Source organism: Paramormyrops kingsleyae, chromosome 9 (genome assembly GCF_048594095.1).
Source record: "Paramormyrops kingsleyae isolate MSU_618 chromosome 9, PKINGS_0.4, whole genome shotgun sequence".
Lineage (NCBI taxonomy): Eukaryota > Metazoa > Chordata > Actinopteri > Osteoglossiformes > Mormyridae > Paramormyrops > Paramormyrops kingsleyae.
The window spans coordinates 9,863,761-9,891,479 of NC_132805.1; the positions used below are offsets into that span (position 1 = coordinate 9,863,761).

General features: G+C 40.1%; 3 long non-coding RNA genes across 5 annotated transcripts; 1 reads left to right on the forward strand and 2 right to left on the reverse strand.

Moving 5' to 3' along the window:
• The first annotated feature begins 758 nt into the window (after positions 1-758).
• LOC140592602 (uncharacterized) lies at positions 759-20,185 on the forward strand. 3 transcript variants are annotated; one of them, XR_011992954.1, is made up of 5 exons: positions 759-1,860; positions 4,518-6,586; positions 6,669-6,735; positions 6,836-6,954; positions 10,191-20,185. It is a non-coding gene; the product is annotated as an uncharacterized lncRNA (long non-coding RNA). The 3 variants fall into 3 exon arrangements; XR_011992953.1 differs by having other exon boundaries at positions 6,836-6,885; XR_011992952.1 differs by having other exon boundaries at positions 4,518-6,735; positions 6,836-6,885.
• LOC140592600 (uncharacterized) lies at positions 2,860-5,342 on the reverse strand. Its single transcript, XR_011992950.1, has 5 exons — positions 5,242-5,342; positions 4,564-4,671; positions 4,058-4,204; positions 3,554-3,664; positions 2,860-3,317 (listed from the first exon to the last, which is right to left on the reverse strand). It is a non-coding gene; the product is annotated as an uncharacterized lncRNA (long non-coding RNA).
• LOC140592601 (uncharacterized) lies at positions 12,543-17,027 on the reverse strand. Its single transcript, XR_011992951.1, has 5 exons — positions 16,649-17,027; positions 15,978-16,085; positions 15,682-15,828; positions 15,181-15,291; positions 12,543-14,944 (listed from the first exon to the last, which is right to left on the reverse strand). It is a non-coding gene; the product is annotated as an uncharacterized lncRNA (long non-coding RNA).
• Positions 20,186-27,719: the final 7,534 nt, after the last annotated feature.

Consider the following 27,719-nt stretch of genomic DNA (forward strand, 5'->3'; position numbering starts at 1 on the left):
ATAAGATTTTAACAACTCTGAGCTATTAGTTAAGTTCTCCCCAAGCGAGCTCGATGGGCCGAATGGCCTCCTCTCGTTTGTATAGTTCTTATGTTCTTATGTTCTTATGTTCTTATGATATGAATTCAAGATATCTACAATTACATTTTTTGCTAGTAAAAACTGTATTTTTCAATTCAATTCTTTATTGTCATGTGTACAAGTATGAGTACCGTGTACAACGAAATGCTCAATTGCATGTGCTCCTGCAGACAGTGAACATAGACAACAAGATGGTTAGACAATAGGACAAGTGAATGTAATAATGAAGTGAATTATAAATAAGACCAGAATTTGTACTAGTAAAAATGAAATTGTGGATATCTGCAATTCAGGTTCAGATATAAAGTATTTTCAGACATCAAATATTTTGTATAATAGTACGAAATAACATTATTATGTCAATTATGCAATTCTTAGTATAATTAAAAAAATATTTCTGACATATTAATCTTGGAGAGGAAGGTAGGGTACGTGAAAATTCATAGAAATGCATCTAATTATTACTTGCTGCTTAATTAGTTTATGTGTTTCAATCTGTAGCTTTGAAACCCCATTCTGTCTCACTGCATACATGTTAATACGGAATCAGTAATCATTATAATGTAGCCAAGTGGTGTAATACTGCCTTCCTTTAGTAAAATTTGGTGCTGCCACTTTAAGAACGGCTGCTACCTCACGGCATCTGCGCATTGCGAGTGAATGAGGTGGAAAAAAACCCGGAAAGTTTTTAACAGAAAAACGTTCTGCTAGCATGTTATCATGACAGAGGTTAGTTGAATGATGAATATGTGATACTTCTAGATAAATAAAAATACCAATTCATCTCTCGATTTCATACGTGTCTATATGATGCATAGCCTAGTGCTGATCTGATATGATATTTTAACTGATTGTTGAGGATAGAACTGTTATTGTAGCAGACTGGAAGCTAATTGGACTTCAAAAGATAACAGTTACATATAAAGAATATATGAAGATATAAAGGAATAAAAAGGCACCCCTGTAATTTTATTTTAATTTTGTATTTCAAACGGTTTCTACAAGTGATGCCCATTTCTATGAGATTTATGTGATTTAACAGCGATCCTCTAGAGGGCGCCGTGCTAGTAGTGATAGGGTAGCCATTGCTTATGGCAAAGATCAAAAAGCAAGAAGGCAGGTAGCGGGTCTGCGGTCTTCTCGCCCAATTTGGTTATTTTGAAAACGGAGTTGTAGGTATATATTAGGAGGTTGCGGGTTTTTTGGCTGCTTTCATAATGTTCCACGGTAGCGGACTGTAAAGGGGAAAGGAAATTAATTATTATGAAAGCAAGTGGCTCCTAATGCTGAATAATACTGAATCGCTAGGCACCGAAAATGAGAGACAGACGCGCAAGAAAGCAGCGCCGCCAGCTCTCACGCAGGAACGATGCGGCAAATATGTGTCATTCCATTGTAAACTTAAAGTAAGCTACATCGGAAAGGTAGTTAGCAGATCCTACAGAATATTTACAAGGTAATACAACTGTCAAATACATGTAAATGCGTGTGCATGTGTGTGCAGACTGACAGTGACAGAAAAGAGCGCGCGTCCGTCTACGTGACACCATTGGTTTTAAAATGTCGAACATTTCAATGTGATCAGCGCGCAAAATACTGGTTTATTTCTTTGAGATACAGTACACTGGGATTTCAAATATTGGGCTAATTTCAGCTTCCGTTGGGGATTTTAAGCAGACCTTTCAAGCAGAAAAAGACTTTTGCTGGACCTGGCAACACGGATTAAAGAAAACGCCAGAACATCTAACGCACCTGTGGCCGGTGGTCTACCACTACCAGGTGGGTAAAACTGTTAAAATCTTGAAATATAAAACGGAATATATAATGGGTAGCTCTTAAAACCTTGAGGAGTATGCAGGGACTGTTAGGCAAGTATTACGTTTGGAGAAGTCATTACTTTTGGTTCTTCAATCATGTGTATGATGCTACATACTGATGATGAATATTTAAATTGGACATTATTTGCTATGAATTAGAAGTAAATGTGAAGTTAAAATGTACTGGACCATCAATACATAATATAGGAATGATTGGTTTTCTTTGTATATTAGACATTCATTTAAACCTGTAATAGAGATTTTTTTTTTTGTTTTGCAAATGAATGTTTACCTGTGCCTCTGGGAACGAAAATGAGTTCAACTTATAAAAAAGCAAAGCAATTAAAGAAAACACCAGAACATCTAACACATTAACCTGTGCTGGGTTTTCTATCACTCTATCAGTTATCCTAGGTCAGACATCCCCACCTGAGATGCCAATTTTCAATGTCAATATGCATGTCACATAGTTGGAGACCTTACTGCAGTATGTGATATGTCAGTATATTTTGATATGAAATATGTTGCTGTTGAATAACTTGTCGTTTATCATGGTTAGTTGTGTTATACAGGTTTCCGGGGTTGTATCCAGAGGTATGGTGATTTTGTGTTAACTAACTATTGTGTACTTAGTTATTGTAACTAGGCTTCCTTTTGATTGTTATCCTGTCCAGAGATAAGTCAGAATAAAGAATGACAAATAAAAAAAACTTGAATGTATTCACCATTCCTCTAAATCAGGGGTGTTCAACTCTAGTCCTGGGGGGCCGGAGCCCTGTGTAGCTTAGTTCTTTCCCTGTTGCACCATAAATGATTCAGCTCAAGAGCTGTGTGGTAATTAGCACAGGAGTTGAATCAGGTGTGTTAAAAGAGGGGAAACCCAAAAATGTGCAGAATTCTGGCCCTCCAGGACTGGAGTTGGGCATCCCTGCTCTAAATGGAAAACTAAACTGAGTAAAACTGCCAACCTCTGTTACTGTAATGCATCAGCTGATCCTTAGCACGCACATCATTGTAGAACAAACAGGAAAACCACAGACGCGACTGTGTCGTGATCACTGTGGGCTCAGAATGGTGACACTGAAAATGCCAAACTTCTGTTCAGTCATTATACAAAGGTTTTACAGAAAAGTAACTATTATATATTGAGTATAAACAAAAATCAAAGCCTGAAAAACACATATTACTATAAAAGTGAAGTAAAAGAAGTTCAGTGGAAGAGGCTGAAACAGGCCAGAGGCAGCAGCAGCAGTAAACTGAGCCCAGCATGACTGTGAGCTGTGTTACACAGGTCTCCTTCACAGCAGTTAAAGGTGATTTTGTTGAAGACCGTGTTCAGCAGAGGTACATTATCAGCTGCAGCACACAAACTACTGGAAATGCATCCTTTTGATATTTTAGTACAGCCTTCAGCAGTATCTGAAAACAACATGATAGTATAAAAATAATTAGAATGGCACACTTGAATAGCAGGTTTTACATCCTCTGAAACACACCTAAAATTACTCATTTTTACTATATATCTGTTTGGCTAATAGAGAAATCAATCATCAGTTATCGGTACCCTGGAGATCATAGAACAGATTGTAATACACAGTGGTGATGCTGTTGGCCACAGATAGAACCAGCATTATATTAGAAAGTCAAACTCTTACCTGTCGCTTTGACACAACTATTTTCATCTCCCTGACATCTGAGTGTTGATGTGCAGTTTTTTTCAGAACATGTGAAGCATTTCTTCCCATTGAAGGGATGCTTACTATATTCTACAAAAGAGACCAGCAATACCAAGTCACTGATAAAGATTTATAAATGACACCAATGTTAGTCAACATTAATATCAGGGTATAATCTAGACACTGGTTACTACAAATAAATAGAACCATAAGGGTAATTGTAAACTCATCTTTCTTGAAGAAGCTGGTTTAATTATTCTCCCATCTACCTAGTTTAAGCACCTCATTAAATTAATACCTTATTTCATACCTAACTACCTTTAGCACCTTGATGGCTCCAGACATTAAGCAATTATTTTAGATGGTTTCGTTTCAAAATGTGCAAGGCATACCAGTAGTTTATAATCATTAGAATATCTTGACTTAATCCAGACAGGGTTAAATTATTTAGAGCATAGTTGGTGTACAAGTATCTGTAATTACCAGGAATATTTTCAGCGTTGCAGAAGTCAGTAGAACAGCATGTGGTGTTAATTCCAGTCCTTACAAATCCTAAATTTACTGAACCAGAAATACACTCCTTAGGTTGCATACAGCGCCTTTCATGTGATAGAGGTTTATTTCCCTCTCCTAGAGAATGAAAAAAATTACATGAATTATATAACTCTTGTTTATTAAATTTCACGCAAGACAATTTCAGTATTTGGTGAAAAAACAATGTAAAAGAAACTAGAACTTTGGCACATTAAACATGGCCAAATATCTGTTCTCTTTAAAGTTATGACAATAAAAGCTGCATTTCTTCAGTATTATTATAAAGTAATAACCCCTGTGTGGTCAGCAGGCAATTTAGCCAATTATTCTAGAAGTAGTGTCACTGGAGAACTGTCCAATATATTTTTTAAATTCATTTTTTCCTTGATTTTCTTCTATAACATTACAGGTATCAAGCAAGTCACAGGTACAGGTAAGTTTCTTTATGGACTCACCAGTGACGGAAAGTGCTGCTGTACTCCCACATTTCTGTGCAGATGGGCAGGTAACTTTTTCCGGGATGCACCACTCCCGCAGGCAATTATAGCACTGGAGCGAGTACACTATAGAATATTTACATTAAATATCAGACAATATATATGAGACAGATATACACATCATATACCATACACATGACCACTTATACAATGCTGACATCTCACATTTTTATTCTAATAAAAGTTTTATTAAGTTTTAAAAGCCTTAATTTTGGGGTTTTACAGTGGGCAGCCTTCAGAATTTCATCTTAAGTGTGCAGCTCCTGTTTCCTATATAATTATTGTGAAACTTCAGCTATAAAACATATGGCAACATGCAGACAATCGCTTTTCCTTTGGCACATTAAACATGGATAAATATCTGTTCTTTAAAATTATGACAATAAAAGTAGTTTGTATTTACAAAAACAATCATGAATGTTTTTGAGGTAGTGCGTATTAAAGTTGTACTAGGAAATTAAGTTTTAACCCTTTCATGCATGCATTATTAAAAACAACCAAACTTTTTTTTTTGATGGCTTTTTTACTCAGATTTACATAAACTTTAATTAAAAGAAATTATAGAACAGTGTTAAGTAAAATAAAGCAAATTCCCATGAAACCACATCTCACAGCTGTTTTGATTCAGTACTGTACCTTTATTGAAGAGCGCACAGGCGATGATGAGACTGACAATGAGCTTCATCTTGATTAGTGAAATGCAAAACAGTTGAATTAGAACTTAGGGTTACATGCATTTATATAGAGGAGTGACTCGGAATATTCGTGCATCAGTTACAGGAAGTGGATAGCAGGGTGGCGTTACTGTCTGACCGCCTGACTGCTCCAAGGATGTGGTTTGATTCATGCCAGAGAGATGGAGAATGCCGCTTACAGTATGTCAAAATGACAGGTTGGGTCAAAGGTCACAAAGGTCAAATAAATCAAAAAGTGACAGGTGGGGGCTGCAAGCCAGGTGACGTCATGAGATAGTGGGAGGTGGCTATTTTTTTTTGGCTGTGAGCCAGTTGAGCGTTGGGATAGGGGTTTATTAGTATATAGTTTATTTATTTATTATAATTATTATAATTTAATTATTTATTATTATTTAATGATTTATTATTATTTAATTATTATTATTATTTTATATTGAGGAGAGTGCTTATGAGTGTGGTGTTTTGTCTGCATCCACTGGGTGCCGAGCAGGGGACTGAGCAGGGGGGTTGGTGCGTTAAGGTCCCAAACACTGGGTCTGAGTGGGGGTGGGTTACCTGATGGAGTGTGAGCGTACGCTGTACCGTGGTAAGGTCCCGGGCTTTGGAGAATCCGTGGAAAAGGGCTCGGAGAGAGCGATGCTGTGTCTGGTGCGGTACCGTGGTAAGGTCCCGTGGCTTTGGATAATCCGCAAAGGACTCGGAGAGAGCGATGCTGGAGAGCTGAGAGTTGTGCTGCGCAAGACTGAAAGAAACCCTGTGAGAATGAACAAGTTGGAGCTAAGAATGAGAGGAGGAGGAGGAGGGTCTGGGTCTGACGCTATCCTCCTCCAATGAACGCTTAGCGGCAGTTTGGGTGTGCGTGAAAGCCGACACCCCCCTGCAGCAGTAGCAGTTTGGCCTTGTGTGGTAGTTTTTTTCAAACTTGTGTTTTTCCTCATGCAACCTATGTACATCCCGATAGGTCAAATCCCGGTCAAACTGTAATTTGGGCCACACATCAAGTTGGACATTTTGTATTTCAGTAAATTTTGGTTGAAGTTTTGTCTTTTCCCCCGACTCCCCCCATACCGTCTGCGCAGTTAAAACGTACATCGAAATAGACATCAGATAAAACTTGACAGGACGTATATTTCTCCTTAAAGAATCCTAAGAAGTAACCAACCGCAGATATTTTTAGTATTACCTTGAGCAGGGTTTCCCTCCTTTGGTAGACACAAGTACCCCCACCCAGTATCATCAAGGCCTTGCCCTACTGGAAAGAGAAAACTACACGGGACCTGCATAGAGTAAGTATATTATTTCTTTTACGCGTGTTTTATGATAAACACCATACAATAAAATAACTTAAAATAATTATTTTATTTTTAGAGATTCAGCTATTTTGGGTTTGTTTTTTTTCTCTACGGGAGACGCTGCGGATAGAAAACTCCATATAGTGAGTATATTATTTCTTTTATACGTATAATAAAAACGCTATTCATTAAAAATAACATTCTAATAATAGGTATTCTCTGTTTTTTCTATGTACGAGAGAGACGGGGGCGGACCGGTCAAGAGAAAATCTACGCAAGACCTGAATCAGCAGGTATGGACGGAGCAACACCCCCTCCTCTACCCGAAGCGCTATTAAATGAAATAGACAACATCAATAACGGTAATAATAATGAAAATGATGCGGTTTATCAACACGACTCGCAAACCCCTCCTATACCCGAAGCGCTATTAAATGAAATAGACAACATCAACAACGCTAATAATGATGAAAATGATGCGGTTTACTTTGCTCAACACGACTCGCCACCCGCAGCGTCTGGTGAATCCAGGGCCCAAGAGCCCTGTTTGCTACCATCCTTAGAGACATTATTTGTCTCTAAGGATGGTAGCAAACAGGGCTCTTGGGCCGTCGCTTCACCAGATGCTGCGGGTGGCGAGTCGTGTTGATCAAAGTAGTTTTGATAAACCGCATCATTTTCATCATTATTAGCGTTGTTGATGTTGTCTATTTCATTTAATAGCGCTTCAGGTATAGGAGGGGGGTGTTGCTCCGTCCATACCTGCTCATTCAGGTCTTGCGTAGATTTTCTCTTGACCGGTCCGCGCCGTCTCTCTCGTACATAGAAAACAGGGAATACCAATTATTAGAATAAGTTATTTTTAATGTATAGCGTTTATCACATGTATAAAAGAAATAATATACTCACTATATGGAGTTTTCTATCCACACCGTCTCTCGTAGAAAAAAAAAAACAGAGAATAGCTGAATCTCTAATAATAAGTAAAAAATGTAATGTATAGCGTTTATCATAAAACATATATAAATGAAATAATATATTCACTCTATGCATGTCCCGTGTAGTTTACTCTTTCAAGTGTGGTAAGGCCTCAAAGGAGGACAACCCTGCTCGGCCTAATAAAAATATCTGCGGATGGTTTCTTCTTAGGATTCTTTAAGGAGAAATATACGGCCTGTCAAGTTTTATCTGATTAAGTCTATTCCATGTATGTTTTTCCTTTTAACTCATGTTTGTGTGCAGACGATGCGAGGATGTACATAACAGGTGCATGAGAAAAACCAAAACTTCAAACAAAATATACTGTAAGACAAAATGACCAATTTGATGTGTGGCCAAATTACAGTTTGACCAGGATTTGACCTACGCTGATGTAATACAACGGCTGCATGAGGAAAAACACAAACTTGAAACAAGTTTGAAAAAAAAACCCTACCACACAAGGCCAAACTGTTGCTGCTGCTGGGGGTGTCAGCTTTCACACAGACACACACCCCGAAACTGCCGCTAAGCGTTTATTGGAGGAGGATAGCGTCAGAGCCATTTTCCCAGACCCACCTCCTCTCATTCTTAGCTCCAACATTCTCATTCTCACAGAGTTTCGTTCAGTCTCGCGCAGCACCGGGATAAGCTCCCCAAGGTACCGCTCCACAGGCACCCCCGGTGTACGCTCACACTCCATCAGGTAACCGACCCGCTCAGCCCCACGTGCTCAGCTCCGTCCTCGGCACCCTCGTAGCACGGGGCTATTCCCACAAAAACCCACTCATAAGCACTCTCCTCAAAAATAAATAAATAAATAATTAAAATAATAATAATAAATTAATTAATTAATATTATATTAATAAATAATTAATAAACAAATAAATAAATAATAAATATTATATATAAATAAACCCCTCTCCCAACGCTCAACTGCCTCACAGCCAAAAAAAAATAGCCCCCTCGCACTACCTCATGACGTCACCTGGCTTACAGCCCGGACCTGTCATTTTTTTTGATTTATCTTACCTTTAATTAGGGCTGGACAATAATTCGATATCAATATATATCGCGATATAATTTTTTTCGATAACGGTGATACGATTTTTAAACACATTTCCGATATTTCGATATACATTTGAATATTATATATATTCACCGGCTTTTAAAAATGTATCACAAGTGCTAAACAGCGCGTATTCAAAGCGCATTCGCATGGTAATTTGCTGAACAACGCAGCTGTGAAACGTGATCCAGGTAAAACTTTTTTAGACAGCATAAATAATATTGAAGCATTTGTTTTCAAGCAGACTGTTAAAAGCAAAAGCAACAAAGCATTTTAGACTTTGTAAAGAAACCATAGTAACCACGTGTATGATACTTTTCAGAGCTGCGTCAGAGGGAAATGACTCGTGAATTTAATTTTGACACTGGTTAGCTTTTTGTGAAAACGAACTACAGTACACCCCGCAGGTTTTTTGTGATTTTGTGAGCGATCTTTGTGTTTTCAATGTTGGAGAATATAATTAAAGGTTTGTATCAAGAAACGACGGTGGTTTTTATTGTATACTGGTAAATCTCTGCTGTTAGTTGGTGGTATGCCTTTTGTTAGCCAACATGTATGTCGGGGCCGGCTCTACGCTGGGGCAACGCCCCCTTAAGCAAACGTCCTGCCCCCTTAAATCAAACTTTTAGAAGTTGAGGAAGAAAATAATAATTACCCACAAACTGAATATGGACAAGATTTACTACAGTAGCTGAAAAATCCACTGAAAAAGGCACAAACGAGATGATAAGTTTCACTTCTTGTTCGCTCTTTCCCTCCGCGTTCTGTTTGTGCGCGGGCTCACGCAGCACTCGGCAGATCCCCCACTCACCCTCCCCCCAGCTAAACATCCAATCACTGTTAGTATGCAAATGAGCCAGTTTCTCAGTAGGCAGGGCAAAGCGAAATGAGCTGCGTGATTGCGGAAGGTTTGGAGGAAACAGCAATCTCTCTCGTCAAAATCATAGTGACTAGTGAGATCATGGTTCGAATTATTTTTGTCTATTTGGGGGGGTCTTGATCGGGGGGTACTGTACCCCCCAGTACCCCCCGATCAAGACCCCCCCCAAATAGACAAAAATAGCAGTTTGGGGGGGGGTATTAACATTTTTCTTGTTGTTTTTTTTTTTTTTAAAGAAAGAACCTCACCTTGTAGGAAAATTTTATGTAAAACGATTTTAGACACCCCTAATGTGGATCGTACCATTTGAACCACCTTGGCGCTAGAAGCAGCTTAGCCAGTCGGTTACGTCATTCATTCTCATTGAGCGACTTGTTCGTTGTGATTTCAATATTCTTTATTCGTCACATACATAGTTATAACAAGTACAACATGTAGTGAAATGAACCCTGACCGATCCTATTTTTCAGTTTTATATTTCAAGACTCGGTGAATTGAATTTTTCTTTTTCATAACTTAGCCTACCCTTTTTAGTTTTGGTAATATTGGCAATAGTGAAAAGTGTTTTGTTGGGTTCAAATATGTTTGATATAGGCCATCCAATTAAGGTAAATGTCTTGTTTTTAATCTGATGAGGAATATTTTATTTTATTTTTTGTTTTACTTTTCAGTTTTCCCCCTGAGGGATTGCCACCTTACTGTGGTCAGGGGCTTTGCGTGCCTCAGTGACCCTAAGAGCTACACCAGCAGAAGCTTAGCCTTCAGGTGGGACACCCAAGTTGGACAGGTCTTAGGGCAGAGGCCTGACAAAGTGCAATCCAATTACATGACAAAAACAGTTATCCAGAGCACCACCCCACCCCTTTCCCGCCTTTGTCGCCACCATGTGCCCCCTTCACATTTCTGTCTGCCCCCTCATATATGCATGTCTAGAACCGGCCCCGATGTATGTACATATTTATAGCATGCCGATCGCGTCAAACAAATCGCGGCAATGCCAAAAACCCGTGCATGTACATTCTCAGTTATTAACGCACATAAATACATTTCAAGCACATACTAATATATTGCTGCCATATTGGTTATCGGTTATCTCGATCATCGGTTATCTCAACGCTTTTTGGCAACCCCCTAGGCCGGCGACATAACCGGGTTCGACTGTATATGAATAATCAGCCTGTTCTAGTTTAAATGGAAATATATTATTGTTAATAAGCTGAGTCTGAGAGTTTTATTTATTTGATAGTTTATTTCACATTTCTTGTTTGTAAAGGCTAAATACAAATAAAAAGTGAACCTTTTTTTTTTTGTACTGTTTTTATTTAAAAAAAAAATTATATAATTTTAATAGGAGGAGCCTGGAGGTATTATAGACTTTGCAAATTCAGTTTGCAGACAACCATTGTGCGTGTCCTCGGCAGTTTTTTCCTGAGGCTTTTTAATATTGTCCATATCGATATCGGAATTATATCGTATCGACCAAAATTAAGAAATATATCGTGATATAAATTTTTGCCATATCGTCCAGGCCTACCTTTAATTAACACTAGTTGCGTCACATGGCTCACTTCAAAGACCTGTCACTTTTTGATTTATTTGACCTTTGTGACCTTTGACCCAACCTGTCATTTTGACAAAAGCGGCATTCTCCATCTCTCTTCAGCTAATTGTGACTTATAAAGTTATTTGTTTGGACCATGTCTTAGGAGGGGTGGCTCCTGTCTGTCTGACTGACTGTCTGATTGGCTTGAATTTTTTGAAGAGGCCACAAGGGAAGTTGTTTGAAACAAAGCCTTCAGTGTGATTTATTTAGATTTCCAGAAGGCCTTTGATGTACTTCCACACAAAAGACTCCTGCTTAAGCTCAAAGCAGCAGGTATATTAGGAAATGTAGCAGATTGGATTTGAAACTGGTTAAGATGCTATTCATCCAAATTTTTCCTTCAAAGTAAGTTCTAATTCAAGAACCAGTGGCCACAGTCAGAAATAAGTGGGGGAACACTTTAGTTTAGATCTATGAAAGAATTTCTCTTCACACTCGTAACTGGAATATGGAATAGTCTGCCCGAAGGGGTAGTGCAAGCTAAAACCTTAGATTCCTTCAAATCTGTACCTGACAAGATTCTACCAACTTTAAAAGATTTAAGGCTTACTCAGGATGACTGAATTTTTACTAATAAAATTGCATTCTGACTAGTAAAAATCTATTGTTACCAGCAAGAATATGATATGAATTCAAGATATCTACAATTACATTTTTACTAGTAAAAACTGTATTTTTCAATTCAATTCTTTATTGTCATGTGTACAAGTATGAGTCAGACATCCCCACCTGAGACGCCAATTTTCAATGTCAATATGCATGTCACATAGTTGGAGACCTTACTGCAGTATGTGATATGTCAGTATATTTTGATATGAAATATGTTGCTGTTGAATAACTTGTCATTTATCATGGTTAGTTGTGTTATACAGGTTTCCGGGGTTGTATCCAGAGGTATGGTGATTTTGTGTTAACTAACTATTGTGTACTTAGTTATTGTAACTAGGCTTCCTTTTGATTGTTATCCTGTCCAGAGATAAGTCAGAATAAAGAATGACAAATAAAAAAAACTTGAATGTATTCACCATTCCTCTAAATCAGGGGTGCTCAACTCTAGTCCTGGAGGGCCGGAGCCCTGTGTAGCTTAGTTCTTTCCCTGTTCCACCATAAATGATTCAGCTCAAGAGCTGTGTGGTAATTAGCACAAGGAGTTGAATCAGGTGTGTTAAAAGAGGGGAAACCCAAAAATGTGCAGAATTCTGGCCCTCCAGGACTGGAGTTGGGCATCCCTGCTCTAAATGGAAAACTAAACTGAGTAAAACTGCCAACCTCTGTTACAATTGTAGGGGAACCGTCCACTGGCCCAATGGCGGAATCCAATGGGACAGCCGAAGGCTTGAAATGTGTGTGAATCCTTCCGAGCGCTTCTGTAAAGTTACTTACCCGTTGTAGGTAAAGACCAAATTATATCTGACTCCAATTTAATTAAAGATCTTTATTGGCAATTTTAGTCATGACATTTCTGGTATTTAGATTACTTCTGGGCTGTGCCTTCTATTGCTGAACTCCCACTAATCCCAGACGATGGGGCGCATCGGATTCGCCTCGGCCGATAAGGCGATCCGTGACTGTGCTATGTAGGTTTAGATGTTGGACAACCACTACAAGGGAATACAGTGCTAGCCTAGACACCCGTAATGACCCGGCGGCCCTTAACGCCCCAGAGGCTCAGCTGACCATTGCCGAATCCGAGCTAGTGAGGGCCACAGAGGTTAAGCCAATGTCTGCCGTAACTCAGCGTGTGCACGCCTCAGAGGCTGGGCCGGACTTTGTGCCGTAACTCAGCGTGTGTACGCCTCAGAGGCTGGGCCGGTCTATTACCGTAACCCAGCGTGTGCGCACCTCAGAGGCTGAGCCGGACTTTGTGCCGTAACTCAGCGTGTGCGCGCCTCAGAGGCTGGGCCGGACCTGCCGTAACCCAGCTTGTGCACGCCTCAGAGGCTGAGCCGGTCTTTTACCGTAACCCAGCGTGTGCGCACCTCAGAGGCTGAGCCGGACTTTGTGCCGTAACTCAGTGTGTGCACGCCTCAGAGGCTGGGCCGGTCTATTACCGTAACCCAGCTTGTGCGCACCTCAGAGGCTGAGCCGGACTTTGTGCCGTAACTCAGCGTGTGCACGCCTCAGAGGCTGGGCCGGTCTATTACCGTAACCCAGCTTGTGCACACCTCAGAGGCTGAGCCGGACTTTGTGCCGTAACTCAGCGTGTGCACGCCTCAGAGGCTGGGACGATCTACCGTAACCCAGCGTGTGCGTACCTCAGAGGCTGAGCCGGACTTTGTGCCGTAACTCAGCGTGTGCACGCCTCAGAGGCTGGGCCGGATGTTACCGTAACCCAGCTTGTGCGTACCTCAGAGGCTGAGCCGGACTTTATGCCGTAACTCAGCTTGTGCGCGCCTCAGAGGCTGGGCCGGACCTGCCGTAACCCAGCTTGGGCAGCCGCATCGGGTCTCGGAGAAACGGGGTCGAGTCAGAGGCTGCAAGAGAGTGTTAGAATAACCCCAGTCCCTGAGGAACATGCAGAGGTTCAGCAAAGTCAGACAGCCAAGAAGTAATCAAAACACAGGTTATTCACAATTAATATACATTACACCAATTTAACCAAATATAGCGTTGCAATAATTTTAACATGTAGCCACAATTCCTAAACTAGATAATCCAATTAAAAGTATACAACAATTCCATACCTCAGCTGAGTGGACACATAGTAACTGCAGAAAATATCTGATTACAGATGAAGATTCATACAGCACAATGTGGGAGCTCTGATTACAGAGTGACTCCCCGTGCTACTCTGGAGCTCTTCCTTAAGTATTCCAAACCAAGTGACAGACTGTATCAAAGGTTGTGATTGATTATTTTAGGGCCTGCTCTGATCTTGTGTGTATGTCCTGGAGAACTGTTGATCTTATCAATTCTTAGACCCTCAGCCAATCAAATTGCTTTAGGAGGAATGTGCCAATTCCTTTGTTCTACCAGGTGATAAGATCCTCCATTTTCGTGGGTTTAGTCTTATTTTCTATATTTCTCTTATGTGAAAACATGCCGCTTTAAGGTTGAGAGTATTGTGCCCGTCGTACTGTGACCATTCAAACGAGACCAAACATGGGTGTATGTGTCCCTAATGTATACCTCCTGTGTAAGTGTGAGTTAGCGAGTGTAGGATGCATCTGTGTCTTGACGCAGCCAGGCCTTGTCGCTGGAATTTGGCTGCGGGGTTCTGGCCGCCCAGTGGGGGTGAGGTGTCCCTTTTGATGTGGTGATCAGGTGATTTGGGTCCAGTCTTGTCAGAGCCGGTGGACCTTTGCTTCAGGACACTGGGTGGAGCATTACAGGCTTGCCAGAGCTCAGACCGACGGGGCCTGCAAGGCCTCCAGCCTTACACCGTAATGCATCAGCTGATCCTTAGCACGCACATCATTGTAGAACAAACAGGAAAACCACAGACGCGCCTGTGTCGTGATCACTGTGGGCTCAGAATGGTGACACTGAAAATGCCAAACTTCTGTTCAGTGATTATACAAAGGTTTTACAAAAACTTAACTGTTATATATTGAGTAAAAACAAAAAATCAAAGCCTGAAAAACATTACTACAAAAGTGAAGTAACAGAAGTTCAGTGGAAGAGGCTGAAACAGGCCAGAGGCAGCAGCAGCAGTAAACTGTAAACAGTAAACAGCATGACTGTGAGCTGTGTTACACAGGTCTCCTTCACAGCAGTTAAAGGTGATTTTGTTGAAGACCGTGTTCAGCAGAGGTACATTATCAGCACACAAACTACTGGAAATGCATCCTTTTGATATTTTAGTACGGCCTTCAGCAGTCTCTGAAAACAACATGATAGTATAAAAATAATTAGAATGGCACACTTGAATAGCAGGTTTTACTTACTCTGAAACGCATCTAAAATTACTAATTTTTACTATATATCTATTTGGCTAATAGAGAAATCAATCATCAGTTATCGGTACCCTGGAGATCATAGAACAGATTGTAATACACAGTGGTGATGCTGTTGGCCACAGATAGAACCAGCATTATATTAGAAAGTCAAACTCTTACCTGTCGCTTTGACACAACTATTTTCGTCTCCCTTACATGTGAGTGTTGATGTACAGTTTTTTTCAGAACATGTGTAACATTTCTTCCCATTGAAGGGATGCTTACTATATTCTACAAAAGAGACCAGCAATACCAAGTCACTGATAAAGATTTATAAATGACACCAATGTTAGTCATTAATATCAGGGTATAATCTAGACACTGGTTACTACAAATAAATAGAACCATAAGGGTAATTGTAAACTCATCTTTCTTGAAGAAGTTGGTTTAATTATTCTCCCGTCTACCTAGTTTAAGCACCTCATTAAATTAATACCTTATTTCATACCTAACTACCTTTAACACCTTGATGGCTCCAGACATTAAGCAATTATTTTAGATGGTTTCATTTCAAAATGTGCAAGGCATACCAGTAGTTTATAATCATTAGAATATCTTCACTTGATCCAGACAGGGTTAAATTATTTAGAGCACAGTTGGTGTACAAGTATCTGTAATTACCAGGAATAGTTTCAGCGTTGCAGAAGTCAGTAGAACAGCATGTGGTGTTAATTCCAATTCTTACAAATCCTAAATTCACTGAACCAGAAATACACTCCTTAGGTTGCATACAGCGCCTTTCATGTGATAGAGGTTTATTTCCCTCTCCTAGAGAATGAAAAAAATTACATGAATTATATAACTCTTGTTTATTAAATTTCACGCAAGACAATTTCATTTCAGTATTTGGTGAAAAAACAAGGTATTACAGGTATCAAGTAAGTCACAGGTACAGGTAAGTTTCTTTATGGACTCACCAGTGACGGAAAGTGCTGCTGTACTCCCACATTTCTGTGGAGATGGGCAGGTAACTTTTTCCGGGATGCACCACTCCCGCAGGCATTTATAGCACTGGAGCGAGTACACTATAGAATATTTACATTAAATATCAGACAATATATATGAGACAGATATACACATCATATACCATACACATGACCACTTATACAATGCTGACATCTCACATTTTTATTCTAATAAAAGTTTTATTAAGTTTTAAAAGCCTTAATTTTGGGGTTTTACAGTGGGCAGCCTTCAGAATTTCATCTTAAGTGTGCAGCTCCTGTTTCCTGTATAATTATTGTGAAACTTCAGCTATAAAACATATGGCAACATGCAGACAATCGCTTTTCCTTTGGCACATTAAACATGGATAAATATCTGTTCTTTAAAATTACGACAATAAAAGTAGTTTGTATTTCTAAAAACAATCATGAATGTTTTTGAGGTAGTGCTTATTAATTGTACTAGGAAATTAAGTTTTAACCCTTTCATGCATGCATTATTAAAAACAACCAAACTTTTTTGATGGTTTTTAACTCAGATTTACATAAACTTTAATTAAAAGAAATTATGGAACAGTGTTAAGTAAAATAAAGTAAATTCCCATGAAACCACATCTCACAGCTGTTTTGATTCAGTACTGTACCTTTATTGAAGAGCGCACAGGTGATGATGAGACTGACAATGAGCTTCATCTTGATTAGTGAAATGCAAAACAGTTGAATTAGAACTTAGGGTTACATACATTTATATAGAGGAGTGACTCGGAATATTCGTGCATCAGTTACAGGAAGTGGATAGCAGGGTGGCTTTACTGTCTGACCGCCTGACTGCTCCAAGGATGTGGTTTGATTCATGCCATCTGCTGTCTGTGTGTGGAGTTTGCACGCACCCAGCATGTCACGCAGGTTTCTTCCTGCAGTACAGAAACATGCATTTAGGTGAATTGGCAATGTCAAACCAAAAAAAAAACTCAAATACTTAAAAGATACTTGATTTAGACATATGTATAAATATACAGTCATTGACAAAAGTCTTGTCACATAAGGACATAGTAACTTAAAAAGGCATATAACTTTATTTCTAATCAATCAATTGTTACAATGAATGGATCAATTTAATGCCAAGGGCTTTCACATTAATAACTGGGTGCAAAATGAAACAGTCAAAAAGTGTCCTGATGTTCACAGCTTGTTAAAGTCCAAAACACCTGTTTTTGCAAGGACAAAAGTCTTGTCATGTCTTTTAATGATTCAACCAATCACAAATTAGAGGTTCACCTGTGACAAATATTGTAATTAACATAATCCCAGGTGTGTATAAACAGAACCCCAGCACACCAGACCTTCACTTGAAGTGCAGCCTGGCTTCTGACAACATGCCAAAGATTCAACCACAGACCAAGTCTGCTGCTGAGGTGGCAGACATCCTTAATGTATCCAAACATCAAGTGGAGAGGATTAAAAAAAGATATAAAGAAACTGGTGATGTTCATGACAAGCCCAGGTCAGGCAGACCCCGTAAGACAACTCTTTGAGAGGACCGTTTGTTGCTTCGAAAGTCCAGGGCCAACCCTTTTTCAACTGCAGCAGAGCTACATCAGAACTGGTCACCAGAAACCGCTGTGTCTACAAGAACAGTTTCTCGAATTCTCGCACGCAGTGGTCTCCATGGTCAAATTAGTGCTCAGAAACCAGCATTAACAAGAACACAACAAAAAAAGCATGTTGAATTTGCCAAGGCCCACAGCTTGCAGCGAGGATGGACAGAGGCAAAGTGGCAGAAGGTTGATTTTTCTGACGAATCATCCATTGAACTACATACCAAATGCCACAAATACTGCAGGAGACCTGTTGGAACCCGCATGAACTCAAAATTCACCCAGAAAACAGTCAAGTTTGGTGGAGGAAAAATCATGGTTTGGGGTTACATCCATGGGGGTGTTCGAGAGATCTGTAGAGTGGATGGCAGCATCAACAGCCTGAAGAATCAAGATATTCTTGCTGCCCATTACATTCCAAACCATAAGAGAGGGCAAATTCTGCAGAAGGATGGCACTCCTTCTCATACTTCAGCCTCCACATTGAAGTTCCTGAAACTGAAGAGGATCAAGGTGCTCCAGGATTGGCCTGCCCAGTCACCAGACATGAACATTATTGAGCATGTCTGGGGTAAGATGAAGGAGGAGGCTTGGAAGACGAAACCAAAGAATCTAGACGAACCCTGGGAGTCCTGCAAAATTGCTTTCTTTGCCATTCCTGATGACTTAATCAACAAGTTATTTCAGTCATTGCCAAGACGTATGGATGTGGTCCTCCAAGCTCATGGGAGTCATACACGTTATTAATTTTTTTTTCCAAGGCACCATGACTTTATGTTCTGATGTTATTGTAGGATGTTTGTGTATTCTAAATGAAGTATATGTATAATTTCTACATTATTTTTGCATATGACAAGACTTTTGTCCAGGCAAAAGTTGACCTTTCTGTCCTAATTACATGACAAAACTCAATGAATGATGCAAAACTTTATTTTGGTATAATAAGCATAATCTAGAGGGCTTTGCCTTTTCTCATAAGCCATTTCTGATTCCAACTGATTAACTACAGGTCAAGTTATTATTTGTTGTTCCTACAACTTGGTTAAGCGACAAGACTTTTGTCAGGCACTGTACAACATTTATACATAGACATTCAATACAGATTGACAAAAAACAATACAAATTTGCAACAAAACTGCAGAGGAGCTTCTTAACTCCTTGACTGCCTCCAGATTAATCAGTTAAACTTCACATCAGCCTTGCTGTCCATTTTCCTCTTTTCCCTCCCTTAGTACTGTCTATGTCATGAACATCAGCACTGGTGTGGTCGGCTGCTGCCATCATTGCTCCAACTGCACTGTGTTGTTTTTCTGTTTTTCTGTGTTTTTTTTGTCACGTTTTTCTCTGTTCTAACCTGTTTCCTATAACGGGTACCCACACTTTTTCAGCTTGCGAGCTACTTATAAATGTCCAAGTCAAGATGATCTACCTACTATAAAAATGCAAAACATATTTATGTATAAAAATATTGAGTGTTCTTTATTATTATTAATTATTATTATTTGTTATTATTATTATTATTAGTCCATCATACAGTACGATACAAAAAAAATACAAATGAGAAATTCAGTGCATTTTATATTGCGTCATTTACAACAATCACCCAAAGAGTCCTCCCAGGGAGGGGCCCTAACAAGCCACACCACTCCACCTCCTAGCTCTTTGCAGCTGGCTACCAATTCGCCCACCAACTCCTTGAAGTTCACTGTTAGTTCCGGCCTGAGGAAGTGGAGACTGCAGAAGCAGGCTGAACCTGCACCAGAGCCCCTACTTCCTGGCCAGAATCCAACCCTGAGTTCGTCATCCCCACTGCTGCTGCTCCTTAACCAGGTGAGATCTCCATCACTCCTCTGATGTGCAGCCCAGGGGAGGCCACTGCCATGCCAGGCCCAGAGACGACCGCTTCACCTGTGCTCAATGTTGCCAGCCCAGAGAGGGCCGCCCAGCCTGCAGCGTTTGACGCAGGTGATGTCTCCACCGCTCCTCTTGCCCCCAGGCTAGAGTAGTCCCCTGGCAACAAAGAATGGGATGCAAAACAAATAGGTCTCTAATAATGGACCTTCAACCTGTGTGGCAAAACTGCCCCAAGTCCATACAGGGAGTCGTTGCACGTTATGGTCAGGGGTAACTGGGGGTCATAGTGCGCCAGCAGAATTGATGTTGACAGTAAGTCCTTGGATCTCTGCAATGCCACACTCAGCTGAGGCCCCTACACCCATTTATTATGTGTCTTGAGAAGACAGTGAAGTCGGACTGCTTTGGACAGATGAATCTGATGTTGAATTAGTTGGGCGCAATAACAGTGGATATGTTTGGCGTAAACCAAAGAGATTTTGAGCAAAAGAACCTCATACCAACTGTGAAGCATGGGGGTGGAAATGTGTTGGTGTGGGGCTCCTTTGCTGCAGCAGAACCTGGCCAGCTCACCATCACAGAATCTGTATGTCCGAACTGACCCCACTGTATTTTTTGTATAATCAACTTCTATTATGTATTTGAACAGTCGTTTAAATTTTATTGTATGTTGATGGCTTGACTGTAAACAACATAACAAACAATGCAATAAATAGTTTTGAAGAAAAATCTGCTTTGTCATTGAACCTGAGAAAAACTTTGAAAATAACCATAATGACGCAGTCTCCATGCTACAATAATAATGATAGAAGCAAAGTTTTTCATTGTGGGGACATATCTTTATAAGTACAATTTGATTGTATTATTTGTGTCCCCTTCAAAAATTGCTCATGAGAAACTTTATATTTATTGTCCCCCCCCACTGTTAAATGAAATTTACTCCCATGTTCATACAGGACATATGACAGTCTTATCTGTCTCAAGCGCTGTGGGAAGTGAGTTGGTTTTATCCATATGAAATAATTCTATAAGCCTACACTGAATAAACTAATGATCTGTTTTCACCATTTTTGTGCATCTTGCTCTCCTTTAAAACATACACACATACACATGTGAGCAACAAACAAAGCTTGGGGCCATTTATCCAGCCCCCCCTCCCTGGAGCAGTGTTCGGGGTTAAGGGCCATTCTCAAGGGCCCAATGATGATGGGCTCATTCAGCAGACCAAGGGGTTTAGACCGGCAACCTTCTGATCACAGGCACAGAGGCCCGACCCCAGGACACTGATTCCATTCATGCACCAAGCTGGGGCAAAGTTGAAAAGCAAAATCTGGACAAAATGTACATGGAAATCTTGCTCAAAAACATAGAGGAGTTCAAGAAGGTTTGCAAGTTCATCATCAAGTGTCCTTTTGAATCCCTTGAAAATCGACTTAGTTCTGGCTCCTGTGTGTGACACAGAGGGTACAAAGCCATCTGTGCTGACATTCAGAGATTCCTCAGTCAGTTCAGATCAACACCTGGCAACAGGGTGCAGGTAGCACCATATACATATTATATATACTCAAAAAAAAAATCCTGTAAAAATACAGTAAAATACTGACGACCACAGCTCCCAATATTTTACTGTAATTTTACAGGATTTTTTTTTAAGTTGGCAGTGTTGCCAATTTAGCGACTTCCTCGCTATATTTACCGAGTTTTTAGACCTCTCTAGCAACTCCTTTTCAAAAAAGCGACTAGCGAAAAATCTAGCGACTTTTTCTAGTGTTATTGGAGACTTTTGGAGACTCTGACGTGAAAGCACGTATCATTCTTACTCTTCTCACCGAGCAGCGGGTGCTGCCGTGGGCTTAACTCCCGTCCCAAAGCATTCACAGGCGGACAGTCCTCACGCAGCAGCCCCGCCCAGCTGCAGTCAGAGTAGGAGATGTTCACCCTTCAGTGTTGCCAACTATTTCCAATGAAAAGTAGCTAAAGCCTGCCCAAAAAGTAGCTAAATGTTGCCAGATGACGTCACGCACTAATTTGCATATCAGTGACATCATCACGTAGTATCTGACAAGCGTCATGTCTCTACTCTCTGAGGCGCCGTGTATTATATTATATTAAAACATTACATCTAGATGCACAATAAATAGGTTCTTATTAACATATTGCTTTGGCCCTTACCCCAGTAGTCATGAAGTGTTTTGAAAGACTCATTCTGTCACATATCAAGTCAATTATCCCCCCCAGTCTGGATCAATACCAGTTTGCTTATCGTGCCAACAGGTCTACAGAGGATGCGGTATCGATCGCACTACACACTGCCGTCACACATCTGGACAAACCAAATACATGTCAGGATGTTATTCGTCGATTTCAGCTCGGCATTTAACACAATTGTCCCATATAAACTGGTCTGCAAGCTTGGGAAATTAGGACTAGGACACTCACTATGTACCTGGATAACAAATTTTTTATCAAACAGACCTCAGAATGTGAAAATAGGACATCTTATTTCCTCTACCGTAATTTTGAACACTGGAGCACCACAGGGCTGTGTTTTAAGCCCAATTCTTTTTACTCTCTTTACCAACGACTGCCAACCAATACACACAACCAATACTATAATTAAATTTGCGGATGATACCACCGTAATTGGACTTATATCGGGAAATGAGGAAACTGCCTACAGGGAGGAGGTGCAACATCTGGTGGAGTGGTGCACAGAAAACAACTTGATCCTGAACACCAATAAAACAAAAGAAGTAATTGTTGACTTCAGAAAGACAAAGAAGGCTAACCATCCCGCATTGCTCATCAACGATGAGGAGGTTGGAAATGTGAAGAGCATAAAATTTCTAGGAGTCTACATTACAAAAGATTTGTCTTGGGCTCTAAACACCTCCTACCTAGTGAAAAAAGCTCAACAAAGGCTCTTTTTCCTGAGGAAATTAAAACATGCTCAATTGCCCAACAAACTGTTGATTAACTTTTACCGCTCTACCATAGAGAGTATTCTGTCCTACTGTATTACAGTGTGGTATTCCAGCTGCACTGTAGAGGACCGAAGGGATCTACAGAGAGTGGTGAAGGCAGCTCAACGGGTTATTGGGTCTGAACTTCCAGAGCTGGACTCCATCTATGCTAGTCGGCTGAGACAGAAAGCTAACAGCATTATTGTGAACATGCATCATCCAGGACACAGTCTATTTGTTGCTTTGCCATCAGGCAAACGTTTCAGGACAATTACAGTGCACACAAACCGACTGAAGAACAGCTTCTTTCCCAGAGCTGTAGTCTCAGTTGTTCCATCACAACCCCACACACTTAGACCATTGTAAACCTGGTTCCATGTAGACTTTTTAATTACTGCTCATACTTTACCATAACTACCTCATTTGCACTACAGCAATTGTTTATTGTTTATCATCCTAACTGTATATGAAGTTGAAGGGAAGAACTCAATGTGTTTACACTTTTTGCTCTCTTTTTAATTGATTGGGTATTCCTTTATTGCAATTATTTCTCTACTGTGTAGATTATTATTATTATTATTATTATTACAACTTTTAATTTGTGTATTTTCTTATATTTATATATGTATATCGCTGCTGCTTAAATGATAGTTGCCAGCTGAATTTCGTTGTTAATGTAAATTACAATGACAATAAAGTGTTTTCCTTTCCTTCCTTACCTTGCGTGATGACGTCATTGCGTAATCGCAACTCAAAACTACATCTTTATTTTCTCAAATTGACTGGCTCAAACATACCGAATCACCACACCCAGGTATTTTGAGACACTGACATCAGTCGACTCATCCAAAAGCAGACTGAACTTCTCATCCCCCACATCTGATGTTATCATTTTCAGAAAATAAGGAGCCAATACTCCCTTAATCATTTCTGTGCATTTGGTGCGATGCATGTGGAAGTTTGTTGCTGCCACAGAATCTGAAAAGGCAGCTTTGCAAACCATACCTAAATGGTCACATGCTAGCAGTGAACAATGTTCCGCAATGGCCATTGCCATAGTAGCTTCTGCACTTTTGCAGTTATCCACTTTCCTAACTAGCTGTGTGGGTGTCCTTTGCAGGGTTATACGGTTTTGATTTATTTATATGCTTTGCTGTAGCACAATGTTTTCTAATGTCATACATTTTTGCATGCAAATCTGATTTGCAGTATGCACAGTATGCTCGGCAGTCATCCCCAGGTACTGGCTTCAGCCATCCTTTAAATTCAGGTACAGACTCCCACTCTTTTCTGTATTTCTGGCTGTACAATTTCGATTGAGACATGTTCAGTTCAAAATTAATGAGCAGCTACAGTAACTAAATTTTAACTGGGGTTACTCTCAATTAATTCACTTAAAAATGTGAAATGTGTGCTACTGCTGTTGCACTCAGCCAACAAATTTTGCTGCTGCAGCTGTGCCTGGCTATTTAGACCTTATGTAGCCCCACCCCCGCACTCTACTGAGTGAAGCCTGCAGCCACTGCTCTTTTGAGTCACTTTTTAAAAATTGCTAAAAGTAGCCAAATGAATGTTAAAAATTGCTAAATTTGTTGCTAGGTGCTTTTTGAAAAAAAAGTTGCTAGGGTAGTATGAAAAGTTGCTAAATCTAGCAACAAAATTGCTAAGTTGGCAACTCTGTCACCCTTCCGCATCCAAAGTGCAAATGAATCGCGCATGCGCGAAGCCACCACTGGCTGATCCTGCCCTGGCTTATTGCCAAAAACTCCGCCAAGTAAACAGTTAAATGACAGTTTTCAAGAATAAGTAACTCCGCCAGAGTGCCTCTTTGGGGTCACTTTTGCCGGTCCACAGCCCGGATATAGGAGGAGGGTTGGAATTGTGATAAAAAAAAAAAACAAGAATCGACAGAAGAAAGTTCGTTTGTAGTTCTAAACGTATTTAGGGTGTTTTTTAACCACCTTTTGTCTCCCTCACGACATTATTCCTCTCTCCTACAGCGTCCATTATAATTACATGCACATTATGCAAATGAGGCGATGGCATCATTCAGTAACTTCTAGCGACTTTTGGGACGACCAATAGCGACTTTCCTTACTGAGGAGTTGGCAACAGTGGACAAGAGTTGGATCAGCTGAGCAGCAAGAGATGAGCAATGAAAAAATATCATACATTAAGGGATGAAGGGGCAATGAATTTATACTTTTTATGCATTTTTATAACACAGACACTGTGATAATGCGGCAACGAATGCAAACATCGAGCATGTGAAAGGCTGACAATGTGAGTTCTCTGGGGAAACTGCGGGTACAGGTGTCCCATGTTCCTTTGTCTGTTCGTATAGTTTCGTGTTTCACACATTTATAGTTCAAACATTTCCAATTTCCAAAAGAAAAGGGGCCAAAGGTATTGTATTGGGTTGAGGACAGGGATCTGTGCAGGCCAGTCAAGGAAGGGGCCATCCCCAAACTGTATCCACAAAGTTGGGAGCATGAAATTGTCCAAAATGGTTTTGAATGCTGCACCATTAAGAGTTATTTTCACTGGATCTAAGGGGCCAAGTCCAACCCCTGAAAAACAACCCCACACCATAATCCCCCCCTCCACCAAACTTTAAACTTGGCATAATGCAGTCAGGCAAGTACCGTTCTCCTGGCAACCGCCAAACTTAGACTCATTCATCGGTTTGCCAGACAGAGAAGCGTGATTCATCACTGCAGAGAACACGTCTCCACTGCTCTAGAGTCCAGGGGTGGCATGCTTTCCACCACTGCATCTGACACTTTGCATTGCACTTGGTGATATAAGGCTTGGATACAGCTGCTCGGCCATGGAAACCCATTCCATGAAGTTCTCAACGCACTGTTCTTGGGCTAATCTGAAGGCCACATGAGGTTTAGCGGTCTGTAGCTATTGACTCTGCAGACAGTTAGCGACTTCTGCACACTGTGCCTCAGCATGTGATGTCCCCACTCTGTGATTTTATAAATTGGTAATCATTGTTGACACACCACAGTGCACAACAATGAAATGTGTCCTCTGCATTTACCCCATATGTGACATAGCAGGGGACAGCTAATTCAGTGCCTGAGGAGCAGTACCTTAGGCAGGGTACCTCAGGGGCACCTTGCTGGTCAGGAATTCAAACCAGGATTCATTCAATTACAAGGGCACTTCCCTAACCTTTAAGCCACCACTGCCCCAGAATGTAGCCGATCACTGTGTGGCTGAGTTGCTGTCATTCCCAATTGCTTCCACTTTGTTACAATACCACCAATAGTTGACTGTGGAATATTTAGTAGCGGGGAAATTTCACGAATGGACTTATTGCGCAGGTGGCATTTTATCATGGTGCCATGCTTGAATTCACTGTGCTCCTGAGAGCAACCCATTCGTTCAGAAATGTTTGTAAAGCATTCTGCATGCCTAGGTGCTTGATTTTATACACCTGTGACTATGGAAGTGATTGGAACACCTGAATTCAATGATTTGAAGGGGTGTACCAATACCTTTGGCAAAGGTAAGGTGTCCCAGTTTGTTTGTCTGTTCGTATAGTTTCATGTTCCACACATTTATGGCTCAAACATCAACCTAAGTTTCATATTTCTCGTAAAAGTCCTATCATGTATATTTGCTGGTGTGAGAAGCATAGACGTATGTATTGGAAAACAATGACCATGAATTTGCTGCATATTGGATATTCCGATAACCAATGAATTTTATGGTAGTCTTAAAATACTATAGGCCTACTGAATAATACTAATGAAGAAAAAATCTAGGTAGCATTAACATTTGATCTCAGAAGAATATCACAATGGGGTCTGCATGTGTCTGTATGACATCATATGGTAGTTACTTAGTTATACTTTTGGTGTGTCACTTAGAGTTCTTACGTTTTTTTAGGTGTCAGGATCTGTCCCTGTCAGTCGTGTCATGTCCCCTTTTGGCCAGCAGATGTTGCTGGTCATCCTGTTTCACCCCCTTCTTGTTCCTGATTTCTCCTACCCTGGTGTTTCATTAGTGAATTGTTTTCACCTGTCTCTCATCTGGTGTTTGTTATCTGTTTGTATAGAGAGGGGAGCAGAACATTATATAATGATATCAGGGGAATGAGTAATAAAAATGATGTGTTTGTTATGGGTGACTCTAATTTACCGGTTATACAGTGGGACATGGTTATAGGCTCTACAGTAAATGAACTCAATATGGTGGAAATGGTACTAGACTGCTTTTTCACCCAATTTGTGAAATCTCCCACCAGAGCAGAAGTCATTCTCGACCTTAAGCTTAAAACAGAATCAATAAACTTGAGGTTCTTGATCCAAGTGGCAGTAGTGATTATAGTATAGTTAAATTTGAGGTAAATTTTCATATCCATAAAGCAAAGTCAGGAATAAATATTTATAATGCTAGGAAGGCACACTATAGTGGGATGAGACAGAAATTAGAGACAGTAAACTGGAAGGAAGAAAATACCAGAACTATAGTAGAGGCATGGGATTTTTTTAAAAGCTCATTACTTCAAGCACATTACAAGGTGAGTCCATACTGTTTTCTTGCAAAAACAAACCTGGGAAAATACAGGCAAGGTGGTTTTCAACTGAAATTAAGAAGAAAGTCAAGAGGAAAAGGACTATGCACCATCAATGGAAAGAAACAAAAGATTTTGGGAAAATGCAGGAGTATTTAAACCTACAGCTCAATCTGAAAAATAATATTAGATGTGCTAAGAGAAATGTAGAAAGGAAACTTGCATTACAGTCTAAGGCCAACGTTAAGAGGTTTTTTGACAATATTCCTATGCTAAAATAACAAAAAATTATTCAGACATCATGTGACAGACCATGTGACACTTTGATTGGACACAGGTGGTTCTTAATCAGCTAATTGTGACTTATAAAGTTATTTGTTTGGACCATGTCTTAGGAGGGGTGGCTCCTGTCTGTCTGTCTGACTGATTGGCTTGAATTTTTTGAAGAGGCCACAAGGGAAGTTGTTTGAAGCAAAGCCTTCAGTGTGATTTATTTAGATTTCCAGAAGGCCTTTGATGTACAGGTCCTTCTCAAAAAATTAGCATATTGTGATAAAGTTCATTATTTTCTGTAATGGACTGATAAACATTAGACTTTCATATATGTTAGATTCATTACACACAACTGAAGTAGTTCAAGCCTTTTATTGTTTTAATATTGATGATTTTGGCATACAGCTCATGAAAACCCAAAATTCCTATCTCAAAAAATTAGCATATCATGAAAAGATTCTCTAAACAAGCTATTAACCTAATCATCTGAATCAAC